Here is a 17,244-nt window from a genome sequence, read left to right as displayed (position 1 = left end):
TGATATTGAGATGATAGTTCGACCTAGCACTGTATAAAACAGAAAACCACCCATCGGAATATTGATCAGCACACCTCAACAGGTGATCGCCAATGGCAGACTCATGAGCCTGGGAGTGCCCGGATGCTCTCGAAACCTGGTGTAGTCGAATATCCCGAGGGATATGTTGGGATATTCTCATTTCTAATCTTTGGGACGTTTTGCCAACGTAGTCAGCTCCACACTGACAAACGAATTTATAAACAACAGAGTTCTTTTGAATGGTTGGCAAAACATCTTTACGAAAAGAAGAGAAAAAGGTTCGAGTTGTGTAAACTACTCTAAGCATAGTAGCTGGAAAACATCGTTGAGTAGCAGAAGAAATCCTTTTAACAATATGAAGGCCATCAGGACCCAACCATGGTAATTTTAGATAAATGGGACAACGTGATGGACCAATATGTTTACCGCTATTAAATGTAGTAATTTTACGTTCAATAGTAGATTTTATTATATTAATGGGATATCCATTATTAAGAAAAATAGTTGTAATTTCACCAAGTTCCGTATCAAGACGGTTTGGTGAACAAATCATAAGTGCACGATGCGTAAGAGCGCTAATGAGGTTTATTTTTCTAGACTGAGGGGCAAAAGAAAACCAATTAAGATAGAGCCCTGTAAATGTAGGTTTTCTATAAACAGAGGTCTCAAACGTAGTACCAACTTTAGAAACACGAACGTCGAGGAATGGGAGAGAGCTACAGTCTTCAACCTCCATAGTAAATATAGTCCATATATATATGAACATTTTGATTTGTGACTACTGAACTTTCTTTACCAAACACGTGTTTGCATAAATGAATTTTTTCATCATTAAAAGAACTTTTATATTCATATCTCTTGTATAAAAATGTTTTCTTATAAAATTTCGTTTTTCTCAATTTTTACCTTTGCAAAACTCTGTTTATGTTTTAGGTAACACTTGCTACCTGGAACACTTCTATTTTCTTAATGTTACATTTACTTTCAATTTTATATGTATTTATGTCCGTATATATTCTCCATTTTCTTCCTTCATTAAATATAAATTAAAACCCAATTCATATTAAATGTTTATGTAATTCTTGGCTAAACACATGTCATGCTATCATAACCAGGGACTATGCCATAAAACTAGGGTAAATTTAGAAAGCATATCAGTTGTCTGCCCTTGATGATGTATTCTTACTTAAGTGATATACATCTATAGCAGAGCAACGTACGTTTAAACTATTTCTTGTTTCAAGTCAGCCAACGGCAATTCCACACCTCAAAGGTAAGTGTTTCTCTTTGACGTCCCTTTTTTTTTTTTAATTTATTCTATTTTATTCAAAAGAAAAAGACATTTTTATACAAAGAAAAATTTGTGTAAGTATAGGATTACTACTTATTTACTTGCCTCCTCTAAAAGATTTTTCACAATAATTATGGAAAAACTTAATTGTTCCAATTTTATTACAAGTTATTATATTAAAATAAGCAACCCAAAAGTAAAATATATTTTAAGCAATATTTTATACAATGTTTGTTCTAAGGGATTTTTAGCCTATTTGGTTCTTTTTACACAATATCATTTCTGCGGCATTTATTAATATGGACAACAAACCGAAAAAATGATCAAAAACAAATATATAACAAATGAATGTTACCAAAGTATTTTGTTTTATGCTTGATTTTTCATTTTGATTGAGATTAAAAAATGACAGCTTCATGTCTGCAATTTTGTTGTTGTTCTAACATGCACTTGACATTACGTGTGTTTTAAAATAAATAAACGTTTAAAAATAAGTGAAAACATTAAAAACTTATCCTTTGGTAGCATTTATTTATTATATATTTGTTTCTTGAACAATTTTTTGGTTTGTCGTCTAAACTAATAAATACCCCATTTCTATGATATATATATATATATATATATATATATATATATATATATATATATATATATATATATATATATATATATGTAAATTACTCGAAGAATACCTGCCCTAGGATGAGTAAAATTGTTTTTCCCAAAAGAATAGTTTGGGCACCACATTAATGTCGCCTTACAAAAATTATGATAAAAATATTGTGATAATTATTATGTTGAGAATCCGTATTCCATTTTTGATCAAAATCTATTACATAATTTAGATTTTTAAAAAATATCTTAAGCTTAACGGATCTTAAAAAAGAATTGAAATTCAGGTAATCTTGCTAAATTGATATCTATCAGATTTAATGTAAATCTAAAATATTTGAATTTTCAGATGGGAAGTTGCACCAATATTATGTTCACCAAAACCCTTTAAATTATTTCAAGGAAACTAAAAGTTGAGAAATATTTATTATTCATGTCTAATAATTGTAATTTAAATTTCAACAAATATTTGAATTTTCCCAAAGATTTCTCCCTCTTTTTTTCTTTGCATAAAATTAATTTAAACTAAATAGAACATACATTAACAATCTGTAAACCTCACACAATGCTGTTTTCAAAATTTATAACAGTTAATTAGTTAAGGAGTGAAATATATAGACATTTAAACATACCTAACTTTATATAACTAGAGGTGTGTGTGTGTGTGTGTGTGTGTGTGTGTGTGTGTGTGTGTGTGTGTGTCTGTCTGTCTGTCTGTCTGTCTGTCTGTCTGTGTATTGAGAAGAGATAAATTCAATCTTAACAAAACTAATCATTCCAGATTGTCTCTGTGTGTTTTTGTAACTGTTAGTCTGAAAAAAAAAACACATTACCTACCACTGTTTTCTCAAGATACCACCCTCCCAAGTATTACTTCTTTGTCAGAAGATGGCGGGGTTTATTGTTTGTTGCTTGAGGTACTACCATCCCTGAGGAATGCTGCAAAGACAAATCAGGTTATTTTTGCACCCAATCAAAAATGCCTCTTTGTATGGGAGCTAAGATTCTCCACATTAAACTGACCTTGTGTCGATAATTTGCCCTTTTGTGGAGGTAGGCAAATATATAAAACACAGTATGTCCACATGAAGCAATTGTGTTCACATAGAAAAGTAAATGCTAGGATGATTGTTGAGTTTACTTACTTCCGATTAATTACACTGTCTGAAAAAGAAAGAAAGGCATTCGTTTGAAATTCGGTCATGCCTCGTTTCCCGAATAGTGTTTTTGTTTCTCCTGTTTTAGTATTGTTAAGCGACTCTTTTGTGGTCAGCAAAGTTACAAGTTGTCAAATTAAACAGTGTCCTTGATTCTTCTTCTTCTTGATGAAGAAGAAGAAGAAGAAGAAGAAGAAGAAGAAGAAGAAGAAGAAGAAGAAGAAGAAGGTCTTTAATGACAATATGGATTAATTTTAGTGACATTTTTTCATGACTGAGAACTTAAAATAATTAATGGAAATGACGCACATGAAAGTTGACACTGTGTACACACTTATACAATTATACATAATCAGACTTTGTTTATAAGACGTATGCACATATACACACCCACACATGAACGAACACACACACATACACCCACACATGAATGAACACACACATATACATCCACACAGGAATGAACGCACACCCACACACCCATATATGAACCTACGCACACACACACACACACACACATGGACGAACACACACACACATACACATACACATGAACAAGCGCACACACATACATCCACACATGAACGAATGCACACCTACACACCTACACACCCACACATGGGGTGTTTCAAATGACTGTAGGTGACATAAGAGTACTTTCCCTTTACAAAAGGCTTGTAAAATGAAACTGGCAATTTTATCCCTCCAACGCTCTGACTATGTTTTCTTAACTATACAAGAGTATAGGTCGAATATGTGTGTCTGCCACTCTCGAATATGGTTGGATCCCTGCATTTTGTAAAATTGTCAACAGCTGTTTGAAGACTGTCTATGTGGGAAATATACAGCGTCTTATAGTTGTGCCAGTTCACTAATTGGAATCACTTGTGTTATCGAGGTAAGTGAATTCGCCCTTTCAATACCTTCTCTTTCTACTACATTCGAATATATTAAAAAAAAAAAAAACATAAATAAATAAAATAAAAAATTATAATGATATGGTTTAAGCACTCTGTTAGGCTATCTCTATCTATGTCATTAACAATCTACATCATTAATAACTTATGTTTATGTCATTCGACCTCCTTTTTGAGGTTGACCACTGACCCCATGCTTTTTCAGACAATACCTTTTGTTGGCCACTTTTTTTTTTTACTTACATGCGTCATAGACAAGGAATGTTTTCGCTTTATACATTTCTTTCTAAAGACATTTTTTAACCTTACACTCGTTTGCAGGAAATCTGTTCTCTCTCCCTCCTAGCCAAAACATGGTTAGAGAATTCAGCGAATCTCCTAAACGTATGTTTACTCAAACACATCAGCAACACAAGATGACAAAATTTGCTGATTAAATGCATTTATTAATAGTTTATCTTTACAAACTAAAACACAACATCAACAAAGTAGATTACACAAACACTTACTACACTTCTCAAAATAATCATAATTGTAACAAAGTCATGTGAAGCATTGTTTTACTTACAGTTGTTTCATGGGTGTTCGACTGTAGAAGTCGAGATAAGAACTGGTGTTCAATTCAGTAAAAAAAGAAAGTCTAACAATTTGACCTGATGATCTCACAAGAGTGTGTTATAAACAAAACTGAGCGTATGGAAAGCAAGAAATTGACACATGAGATTTGGGGACTCCAAAACGCCATTCTCCAAAAGGGAGATAACTTTGTCGTTACTATGATAGGAAAAATATAACATTAATCAATGCTTAAAAGTTTAGCAAAAGCAGGCGAAAAGTGATTTTATTTATGCAGCAAACAGATACAGTGAATGTCCACAACAAAGAAAGAGAGAAGGGGAGTTGTTTGCTAACTTGTTAAAAATTTTCACATAAAAAGTACATTTGTTATATAACGAAAACATAAGAATGGAAAACAATAATGGTTAGTAAAATGATTCTGGAGCAAGTAGTGTTAAAAAGTATGACCTCAGTAGTTGAGCCATGACATTAAGGCATTGTGGCCTCATGACAGAAGGGTGCAAACCCCATTGAGATGAAGGTAAAGCAAGTGATAAAATAGTAGTTTAGCAATAATTATTTCTTTCTTTCTCTCTCTCTCTCTCTCTCTCTCTCTCTCTCTATATATATATATATATATATATATATATATATATATATATATATATGAGCAAACAGTTAATGAAATATGTTAAAAAAAACACTTTGAAATGAGTTAAAAACATATTTAATCTGAAAAGGAAACACTAGATAAATGGATAGTCCTTAATCCGCGGAGTTTCGAAGAAATACTCTCCTTCTCATAAGAGGGTAAGAATTAGCAAAATGCAGGATCGGATTTTGCATGCAGAAGTATTTGATGAAACAATAAATAAGTCAAAGATCTTACTTGAAAACAAAATAATATATATATATATATATATATATATATATATAATTTAAAGGAGATTAGAATAATAGTCTAAAGAGCTAAGTGTATTTTAATGTAATAGTGAAATTACTAGTTTAATTAAAATACAGACAATTGACAATTATCTCCCCTTAAAAACTTGCAAAAAAAAAAAAAAAAAAAAAAAAAAAAACCTCTCTCTCTATAGATATTAACTGTAGCGTCTCTAAATCAAAATACGCTAACGGAAACAATTTACTGCACGAGCGTCGCCCTTTTAAAATTCATCATTCAATAAAATAAAAAGCTATAGCAAACATCTAAATGACTACTTTAAATACAGTTCCTGATTTCAAAAAAAGAAAAACCAAAAGGTAATTATATATCTATATATTTTTAAATCAAATTTATTATGTAAATTCAAAAATATATATATTTTTTCTACTCATTTCTATCTCTAACCTATACCAATTTTCTTATTAATTTTCTTATAAATTTTATATCCAAACCTTTTACTTCAATTTTTCAGATTCATCTGCCTTACTTTTAATGCTAGGTTTATTTTTGGTGTCTTTTCAATTCAATAGAAATCCTCCTAAATTTGCTGATGAGGAGACCGTGCTTACCAAAAAAACTATGTATAATTATTCTACGTGACTTCATGTATACCACAAATAAAAAGCACGGATTTCCGAAACGATCGTACAGATAATTGACTTTGTTGTTGTTCCTTCTTATGAAACTGATTTTTAATTTAATTAAATTTTGATTTTTAAATTTAAAAAATTTTAAAACTTTTAAATTATAAATCACATTACTTAATATATATATATATATATATATATATATAAATATATAATATATATATATATATATATAATATATATATAAATATATATATATATATAAATATATATATATATATAAATATATATATATAAATATATATATATATATATATATATATATATATATATATATATATATATATATATATATATATATATATATATATATAGGCACATAAGCCTGAAGAATCCTAGAGTGGATGAAACGCAGAACATTCAGTGTAGCTTAATCGTCATATATATTTTATAAATTACTATATATATATATATATATATATATATATATATATATATATATATAAGGCTATATATCTATCTGTCTCCATATTTTCAAACTCTATCTTGTCGAAAACTAAAAGTCACAGAGTGATGCAATCAAAAGATTGAATTTTTCATAGACTGTTCTTTTATGGGTCTTTAGCTGATTAAAATTGTTTTAAGGGGTCAAAAATGGGTAAAAATTGAAAAAAATCGTTATACATTTTGTACATTCATCTTAGTTTATTTTTATTTTTAATTTTTAATCAGTTCATATGCGTGTGACGTTGGTACAGTAGTAACGTCACCAGTTTTGAATGCTACAGTTTTGTTTTCAGTTTTAACTCTAGCTGATGACACCCAAATACTTTTTTTTCTTCTGAAATCACGACTCTATAATAATATATATATGAAATCTGAATGAATTAAAATATCATATTGAAGCATATTTTATCCCTTGCTAGTATATATATATATATATATATATATATATATATATATATATATATATTTCCCAAAAACCTTTTGGAAATAGAGTACAATTATGAATATCTTCAGTATCAAATAATCCTTATACACTATAAAATTTACTGTATGAAAACCAAAGAGGGGAGATATAACATACAAGAAATATTTGGAATAAAGTCTCCCCTTGCTGTTATTTCAGATCATTTGAAACTATAGCAGCAAATTTTAATCTCCCCTCCATCAAGGCCAGAGGTTTTGGGGAAGTATCAGATATTTTGTAATTCATATGCAAAACTAGGAAAACAAATGACTATGATTAAAACATTGGTAAAGGTACAATATCTTTCCATCCTCAAAAGATTTTTTCAAACTACCACATTTATAGGTTTTTGAGAGTACTGAAAATGAAAATAACGTTCAAAATTCTAGGAAGCGAGTAGTTTACAAGATATGAAGAAATTATAATTTCAAAAAGTGAGGGATCACTTTTCCATATTAATTTAAAGTAAAATGAACACCCATTTATAGCCACTTTTTTCGGGGCGGGGGTATTTTAAACGTTGTTTTCGTTTACAGCACCCTTGAAAACCTATAATAGTTATAATTTTAAAGGATTTTTTGAGAGTGGAAAGATACTGCACCTTTACCGAAACATTTTATGGCTGTAAAAAGTGTCAAAATAGGCTCTGGATGATCCCATTAATGTGCAAATGTCACATAGCCCACTACACAATTCAGGTCATTACCTTTCCAACGAACCTTCATTTGTTAAAATAGTCGCTAAGATTTGGAAGTTAAAAATTGGCAAAAAAGGGGGTATATATATATATATATATATATGCTGGCAGAATGCTTGCCTCACATACAAGAGGTCGGTTTTGAATCCGGGTTCAGATATGTCTAACATGCCAAATGAGAGCGAAACTTGAGTCTTGGACTTCCGGTTTGTTAGTTGTCATGGCTCTTGTAGGCTGCGACGTTGTTTGGCTGTGGAAATAATTATATAATCTCTTACATTCTGAAAAAAAAATATATATATATATACACTGGTAGCCAAATGCTCATATCTTTGGTTCTATGGGATGAAAACTAGATGAAAATTTGCAGGCTTTTTGAAGATTATAATACTATCATCATATTATGTTTATATATATATACACTTGTGCCCGATATTATTCATACCCCTCGGATCTTTGAGATTTCTATAAGAATATTGCTCAAACCAGAAGGTAGACAATATTAAAGGGATTTCAAACAATAAATCAAGCATAAGCATTTAATTTAAACTCAACAAATAAATAAATTATGCAAGTTTGAAACATTATACAAAGAAAAACAATAATGGCACTAGTTCAAAATTATTCATACCTCTCTTACTAATAGTCAATAGCATGCTCTTTATATTTAAGAACTGCCTGTAACCGTTTTGGATATTTATCAACAATGGTTTTTACAAGCATCAACACTGATTTTTGGCCATTCTTCAATGCAGTAGTTCTCCAAATCCCTCAAATTTCTAGGTTTCCGCTTTTTAACCTCAGTTTTCAATATGTACCAGAGGTTTTCGATAGGGTTCAGGTCGGGACTCTAGCTAGGCCATTCCAAAACATTAATTTGATTATCCTCAAACCATTTCTTGACTATTTTGGCAGTATGTTTTGGATCATTATCCTGTTGAAGGACTCAGTTTGGTCCTAAATGGAGCTTCTCCGAATCCTGTCTAATGTTTTTCTGGAGTATCTCCAAATATTGCTCCTTCTTCATGGTTCCATCTATCTTGACCAAACTACCTGGACCACTAGCCGAAAAGGAGCCCCAAAACATTAGGCTACCACCACCATGTTTCACCGTGGGTATGGTGTTCTTTGGGTTGTAAGCTTCTCCTTTCTTCCTCCAAACGTAAGAAGCATCCATATGGCCAAACAATTCAATTTTTGTTTCGTCAGTCCACAAAATACTTGAGAAAACGGACTCTGGAGAATTCACATGGGTCCTAGCAAACTTTAGACGTGCTGCAAGGTGTTTTCCGGTGTGCAATGGAGTCCTTCTTGGTCTTCTTCCTTTCAGACCATTTTCATGCAGAGTCCTTTGCAATGTTTGCCTTGATATTTTTATGCCAGAAGACTCCAGATTTTCTAAAATGTCCTTAGTAGTGGTGATTGGATTTGCATTAACACTTCTTACAATATTCCTGGTGGCTCTAGCAGACAGTTTCCTTTTCCTTCCTCTACCAATCAAGTTGTTTGTTGTGTGATGGCTCTGGAATTTTTTGATGATGCTCTGTACTGTTGCTGTAGGGACCTCAAATTTCTTGGAAATTGACTTGTAACCTAAACCATCCTTATGTGAATTCACAATTTTAGTCCTAAGATCATTACTAAGCTCTTTTTTCTTCCCCATTCTAATAATTTTTATTCTTTTATTGGTTTTCAGTTGATATCATTTTAATTTCTGAAAAATGCAAAAAACGAAATGAAATTAATCAAAGGTTGTATAAAAGCATTAAAAATAAGAATCAAACAGGAAACAAACAGTCAGAAACTCGATTAATACTGAAAAAATAAGGGGGTATGATTATTTTTGAACATTGCAGATTTTATAAATAGCTGTATATTTCTTTTATTACAAGTATCCCGAGATTTTAAAATGACGAAAATGATCAGAAGAGGTTTATTAAGAATATGTATCAATATGGACGTAAACAATAAATTCTTACAAAGTTACACCTAATAAACTCAATTTTCAAGGGGGGGGGTATGAATAATATCGGGCACAAGTGTATATATATATATATATATATATATATATATATAAAGATAATAATATTTTCTTTTATCTCATCATATATATATATATATATATATATATATATATATATATATAAAGATAATAATATAATAAGTAGTAGAATGGATTCAAGCAAACACGACATAAAAATAGTAGTTTGTAAATAAGTTCACGCATTTGTGGAGAAGGGAGTAGAGGGCACAGGTAAGACATTTTGTTTTAATGCCATGAATTGGTTCGCCTAAATTTATCTCGAGGAAAAAATTTTAATGCCATGAATTGGTTCGCCTAAATTTATCTTGAGGAAAAAATTTTAATGCCATGAATTGGTTCGCCTAAATTTATCTTGAGGAAAAAATTTTAATGCCATGAATTGGTTAGCCTAAATTTATCTTGAGGAAAAAATTTTAATGCCATGAATTGGTTCGCCTAAATTTATCTTGAGGAAAAAATTTTAATGCCATGAATTGGTTCGCCTAAATTTATCTGGAGGAAAAAATTTTAATGCCATGAATTGGTTCGCCTAAATTTATCTTGAGGAAAAAATTTTAATGCCATGAATTGGTTAGCCTAAATTTATCTGGAGGAAAAAATTTTAATGCCATGAATTGGTTCGCCTAAATTTATCTTGAGGAAAAAACTAGATTCAGTATTAAAAATAATTTTGTTCGTGTTTTAAAGGAGGTGGTGTTTGATCATTACTGCTGTTTTGTTTTTAAATTATTGCAAGAGTGCTTCATGGTAAACAACTGATGATCCTTTTAAGAACATTAGTACTGTTGCTTGTTCATGTAAGCAAAACTTTTTTTTTTTTTTTTTTTTACACAGTGATCACCACTTATCAAGGCCCGGAAGCCACTCAAGGAAAAGGGTTATTGCAAGTACATTAAGTTAGTGAGGAGATTTGCTGAAGTGTTTACTTAAGGGGGCAGTTCATAAGGAATTTGTTAACATTGGACTTGAAGACATCCAAGTTGTAGTCCGGAGAGAAGCAGGCAGACGGAACAGAGTTCCACAGACGTGCAGTTCTAAGAAAGAAGCTTTGTTCATGGAATCCGCGTTTTGATTTAGGCACAGATATAGAGTGGGGGAAATTTTCACAGTGGATTCAGCTAGACGGGTGTTTTTCGTGAAAGATTGGCGAGGGGGGACCAGAGATTGGAGTTCAGACGAGCATCTGCCATGGAAATAACGATAAAACAAGGACAGGCTCGCAACGTCTCTTCTGTGGGAGAGATGTTGCAGGGTAGAGAAAAGGGCATCCCCCACTAAGCCACGAAGTCTATTTTGTACTCTGTCAAGGCAGGATAGGCTGTTTTTAGCAGCTCCTGCCCAGATATGGCAACAGTATTCCATCCTTGGACGTACTTGGCTTTTATATAGATAGAGAATTGCATCAGTAGTGAGATATCTTCTGGAGCGGTAAAAGGATCCCACCATCTTTCCAGCGACCTTGGCAACAGACTTGATGTACGTGTTCCATTTCAGATCAGGAGTAAAGGTCAAACCCAGAAGCTTGTCAAAACACGGAGCCTCACCCAGACGAGAGTCATCCATCACAATTGATGCCAGCTGGGGATCAGAGCGTTGATGATGTAAGGATAGGAGTTTGGTTTTGGATGCATTAAAGGTAAAAAGCCACATCTTCCCCCACTGAACCACGCGCTCGAGATCAGAGGAGAGAGAATCCGAGAGAACTTTGTCATTTACAGCCTTTGATGTGTTGCCGTAGATGGTCGTGTCATCAGCATAGATGTCAACGAATGATTTAAGTATGTGTTTAGGGAGGTCATTGATGTAGATCAGGAAGAGAGTTGGGCCCAGGATTGACCCCTGAGGGACTCCAGCATTTATATTGCAGGCCTCCAAATTTTTGTCCATCTACCACTACTCTTATGAGCCTATCGGAGAGAAATGATTTAATGATTGAGAAAACATTTCCCGTTATACCATAGCTGGAAATCTTGTGAAGTAAACCCTTATGCCATACCTTGTCGAAGGCCTTTGATATGTCAAGAGCAATTGCCCTAGAAAGGAAGCCTTTGTCAAGAGATTCACTTATCCTGTGGGATATAACCGTCAGCACATCTGCGGTAGATCTTGCAGAGCGGAAACCATATTGTGTGTCACTAAGAAGGTTATTCCTGCTGAGGTGGTTGACTATTTCTCTATTTAATATGGATTCCAGCAACTTACTCATAACACACAGGAGACTTATAGGTCTGTATTGAGAGGGAGAGGACTTATCACCTGAATTCTTAAATATAGGGCAAACTGATGAGGTCTTCCAGGGGGTCGGAAAGCACTTCTCCTTAAGGCAGCGCTTAAATAGTTTCGTAAGTATGGGAGCAAGTTCTGGTTGAAGCTTTTTTAACACTATAATTGGGATGCCATCAGGGCCAGTTGCTTTACTGGAATCTAGGTTTTTTATTAGCTTGGCGACCTCATGCACGGATATTTGTATGTTACCTAGCTGGTTCTGTGTTATAGGAGGAAATATGGGGAGTTGATGGCCTTCGTCGCATAGGGTAGAATTAGCTGCAAAGTTCTTTGCAAATAGTTTGGCCTTGTCTGACGCTGACGAGATGACCTCTGGTCCATTGATAATGGTTGGGATAGAACGCACACTTCTGTTCAGGATCTTATTTGTTATTTGCCAAAACTGGTGGGATCCAAGCCGCTGATCAGCTACCTTGGATTTAACAGACTGGGCATATAGCTCTCTTGCATTTTTTATTACTCTTTTACAGTGGTTGCTGGCAGACCTGAAAGCAGTTTTAGTCTCAGTGCATCTATTACGTTGGTAGCTATGGAAAAAGTGATTTCTGTGCGCGATAGCAGCAGCACATTCTGGGAAGAACCATGGCTGGCTGTTAGGTTTTTGTTGAAATTTTTTAGATGGTATGAATTGGTCTATGCCTACAATTAACCATTCGGTCAAATCTGATACTATAGACGACACATCCTTTTTAAACATGGAGTGCAGAGGTAAATCAGATATGAATGTACGGAAGCTATCCCAGTCAGCCATAGAGTATCGGTATACAGTACGGTGGAGGGGTACGTCTGGGGGCTTCTTACATTTCGTTTTTATCTTAACTGATACGATGAAGTGGTCGGAGGATCCTAGAGGAGAATGAACGGAACATGAACATAGCTCAGGGGAAGTTGAGAGAAAAAGGTCTAAGAGGCTTGCATATTGACCGGGTGTATCGGGCACACGGGTGGGTTCGCGAACAATCTGAGTGAGGTCATAAGCAATGGCAAAATCATGACAAAACCTTCCCTCATCATCTGTCTTATTTGAATGGGTCAGCCATTCCACGTTATGGACGTTGAAATCACCACATATGTGGATGTTAGCCGAGGGATGTGAAGACAGTATGTGGTCAATTTTCTCAGATATGCTCTTGAAGATAGTAACTCCGCTGTTGTGGGGCCTATAGAGGGCAAATATAAATGCAGTGGTGTTAGCAAGTGCAACCCTGAAGCACATATAGGGTAAATTAGGATCTTCTCTAGAGATATCCCTGCCACATGGGAAGCCATCCTTAATGTAGGCACATATTCCATGCCCATGGCGATCTTGGGGGTCAGATTTAGCTGTTAAATTTGAGTATCGGTTAATTATGAACTCGTCTAGGGAAGTGGTCGGCCCTATTCCAGTTTCACTTAGAAATAATATGTCCAGTTTCGTCTCCTGTAATTGGGTTGGAGAAGGAGACCTGGTAGTAGGGGTCTACATTGAAAGATGGGGTTCTAGGTTTAATCGAGTTTTTATTCTGGAGATATTTCATTCAGCAATACAGGACATTAATTGACTTACTGACAAAATAATTTTCCAACGAAGGAAAATTTTTTTTTCTAGCAGTTTTAAAGGTTTTAAAGAAAGTTCCAACACTGTATGTATGTATGTATGTATGTATGTATGTATGTATGTGTCAGGTCATATCATATGCTACTGGTACCATGTAACTCAGTACTACCTGCCTCATGGTCGGGTCACCGGCGACTAAACTGGTTCCCCCACCAGACGTGTTTGGTGAGGAGGGTGGCTAGTCTCCCTGAAGGATTAAAAACAAGACCTTCCAAAGGGCGAATGAACCCTTTTTCGGGGTCAACAGCCAACTAGCACCATGTGTGTTTGTGTATTGGGGTGGAGAGGGCTCCCGTAAGCCGTTGTGAAGGCAACCTTTCTAGGAGAAGCAAATCTCTGATTTAAAAAACCATAAAGCGGGAGACCAGTACCCGCATTAAGCTGGTCTGCAGTTTAACTTGTTGCTGGCTATCTTGCTCTTGCTTGTTGCTGGATCTCAACATTTTGAACTGAGAGAGAGACTTAGCTGTCGTACAAAGCTAAGACTCTGTAACATCACCTGTGTATAGATATTCCATCAGGCATTTGTCTATAAAAATGGTCCTGTGGCGATGGAAAAGTTATGACGCATGGAGGCTTGAAATGCTGGAAACATGTAATAATTGATCTCAATGACCGTCTTCAGTATCATGCCTGCTTGAGCATGTGAATTCACCAGTAGGACTAAGAAAAAAAAAGTCATTTTTGGGCTCACGGACATTAAGTGTCTGAGGGAGTGGCACTCGTCTGACAAGATGTTGCAATCATCATGTATGTATGTATGTATTCCAAGGTTTGCTTTTCACTCATGATAATCTCAATTGTAATCCAAATATGACCCTGCCAAATTCACACACAAACAAAACCCACTGGCATAGAATTGGTGGCTTAAAACCACAACAAAATACAATTACATGATAAACGTCCACCCCTCTTGCTTCGTCGTCAATTATTTCCAAGATGGCTACCTTTATTTGGCCGTCATAAATAATTGTTTTTCGCTATAAAAAATAAAAAAACTACTTGATGAAATTAAGTGAATTTTTTTTCCCAGAGAACTTCAGACTATAACGGGTACATACAATATAACTTTTTTTCTAGATTTTGATTTTTTAATGTCTTGACTAAACTGTATAAGCGCCATACTTTTTATTCAGATCTTATGTTTCATAGTTAATTTTATTAACTTTGACTGTTAATAAACAGAGAGAGAGAGAGAGAGAGAGAGAGAGAGGGGGGATCGGTGGGGGTAGTGACAGGCACGCTAGTGAGAGAGACTGTATCAAGTGTAAGCAGGAAAGAGGGAGTTTAAAAACATTTGATGAGAAGGCGAGAATAATGGACAGAAAGTAAAGAAATTATAAATTGCAACTAATCAAAACGATTAAAATGTTTTTTACACATAAGTCGATTCCAACACTAAGGAATGTTTTAGCATGTGATTAAAATAGGAAGAAAAGCCTCAGAAAAGCAAACCTTAACTCACCTTTAGTAATAGTACTAGTAAAATGTTAATAATAATCGATACAGATATCGCTATGTTATTTTTACAGTTTATTTTTATTTATTTAAAAACACGCCCCCCTCAAAAAAAAAAAAAGAAAAGAAGAATGACATGTTTTTCTTATCTGTATTTCTTTTTTGTTTGCACAACCTTAACGACAGCCTATAAATAAGCAAACATTCTTGCATAATCAACATTCGACAGTATTCACTTTTTACAATGACACACTTTTCACTCGCAGCAAATGGTGGCCTTTTACACAGTGTTTGTTATTGACCACAAATGATCATATCTGACTTTCTGGAATGGGGAAGTGGGGGAGGGGGGAACTGCAGCGTTAAATTCCATTGCAAATGCTTTGTTATCCAAGTTCACAGTGTTGATATTAGTTGATATGATCGAATGAAAAAATTACAAAGTCTATTTATTAGTGGTGGTGGTGAGATGATTCCAAAATTTTTCCCGATTCCGATCCTATTACCGATTCCGTTCTAAATTTCCGATTTCGATTCGATTTCCAATTCTTTTAATATTCCAACAAAAACCTAACAGCCAGCCATGGTTCTCCCCAGAATGTGCTGCTGCTATCGCGCACAGAAATCACTTTTTCCATAGCTACCAACGTAATAGATGCACTGAGACTAAAGCTGCTTTCAGGTCTGCCAGCAACCACTGTAAAAGAGTAATAAAAAATGCAAGAGAGCTATATGCCCAGTCTGTTAAATCCAAAGTAGCTGATCAGCGGCTTGGATCCCACCAGTTTTGGCAAATAACAAATAGGATCCTGAACAGAAGTGTGCGTTCTATCCCAACCATTATCAATGAACCAGAGGTCATCTCGTCAGTGTCAGACAAGGCCAAACTATTTGCAAAGAACTTTGCAGCTAATTCTACCCTATGCGACGAAGGCCATCAACTCCCCATATTTCCTCCTATAACACAGAACCAGCTAGGTAACATACAAATATCCGTGCATGAGGTCGCCAAGCTAATAAAAAACCTAGATTCCAGTAAAGCAACTGGCCCTGATGGCATCCCAATTATAGTGTTAAAAAAGCTTCAACCAGAACTTGCTCCCATACTTACGAAACTATTTAAGCGCTGCCTTAAGGAGAAGTGCTTTCCGACCCCCTGGAAAACCTCATCAGTTTGCCCTGTATTTAAGAATTCAGGTGATAAGTCCTCTCCCTCTCAGTACAGACCAATAGGTCTCCTGTGTGTTATGAGTAAGTTGCTGGAATCCATATTAAATAGAGAAATAGTCAACCACCTCAGCAGGAATAACCTTCTTAGTGACACACAATATGGTTTCCGCTCTGCAAGATCTATCGCAGATGTGCTGACGGTTATATCCCACAGGATTAGTGAATCTCTTGACAAAGGCTTCCTTTCTAGGGCAATTGCTCTTGACATATCAAAGGCCTTTGACAAGGTATGGCATAAGGGTCTACTTCACAAGATTTCCAGCTACGGTATAACTGGAAATGTTTTCTCAATCATTAAATCATTTCTCTCCGATAGGCTCATAAGAGTAGTGGTAGATGGACAAAAATCGGAGGCCTGCAATATAAATGCTGGAGTCCCTCAGGGGTCAATCCTGGGCCCAACTCTCTTCCTGATCTACATCAATGACCTCCCTAAACACATACTTAAATCATTCGTTGACATCTATGCTGATGACACGACCATCTACGGCAACACATCAAAGACTGTAAATGACAAAGTTCTCTCGGATTCTCTCTCCTCTGATCTCGAGCGCGTGGTTCAGTGGGGGAAGATGTGGCTTTTTGCCTTTAATGCATCCAAAACCAAACTCCTATCCTTACATCATCAACGCTCTGATCCCCAGCTGGCATCAATTGTGATGGATGACTCTCGTCTGGGTGAGGCTCCGTGTTTTGACAAGCTTCTGGGTTTGACCTTTACTCCTGATCTGAAATGGAACACGTACATCAAGTCTGTTGCCAAGGTCGCTGGAAAGATGGTGGGATCCTTCTACCGCTCCAGAAGATATCTCACTACTGATGCAATTCTCTATCTATATAAAAGCCAAGTACGTCCAAGGATGGAATACTGTT

The 17,244-nt window shown here is 34.8% G+C and overlaps 2 protein-coding genes across 8 annotated transcripts in view; one reads left to right on the top strand and one right to left on the bottom strand.

The window, feature by feature from the left end:
• Positions 1-4,740, bottom strand: part of LOC145265452 (uncharacterized) — a 95,625-nt gene extending 90,885 nt beyond the window's left edge. Inside the window, exon 1 of one of the 5 annotated variants that reach the window (XM_080121310.1) lies at positions 4,567-4,740. The gene's annotated coding sequence lies outside the window, so the exon portion shown is untranslated. Of the gene's footprint in view, positions 1-2,761; positions 3,266-4,566 lie in introns of those variants that run through there. The other 4 variants (XM_080121307.1, XM_080121311.1, XM_080121308.1 and 1 more) reach the window with 4 other exon arrangements.
• The window catches only part of LOC145265450 (uncharacterized), a 66,604-nt gene continuing 50,557 nt past the window's right edge, over positions 1,198-17,244 (top strand). The window contains exons 1-2 of one of the 3 annotated variants that reach the window (XM_080121304.1): positions 1,202-1,294; positions 3,822-3,979. The gene's annotated coding sequence lies outside the window, so the exon portion shown is untranslated. Of the gene's footprint in view, positions 1,295-3,403; positions 3,980-17,244 lie in introns of those variants that run through there. The other 2 variants (XM_080121306.1, XM_080121303.1) reach the window with 2 other exon arrangements.

This window comes from Euprymna scolopes, chromosome 40 (genome assembly GCF_053919585.1).
Source record: "Euprymna scolopes isolate OS-2025 chromosome 40, ASM5391958v1, whole genome shotgun sequence".
Taxonomy (NCBI): Eukaryota; Metazoa; Mollusca; class Cephalopoda; order Sepiida; family Sepiolidae; genus Euprymna; species Euprymna scolopes.
Note: the sequence above shows the minus strand (reverse complement) of the source record. Positions and strands in the feature narration are given on the sequence as shown.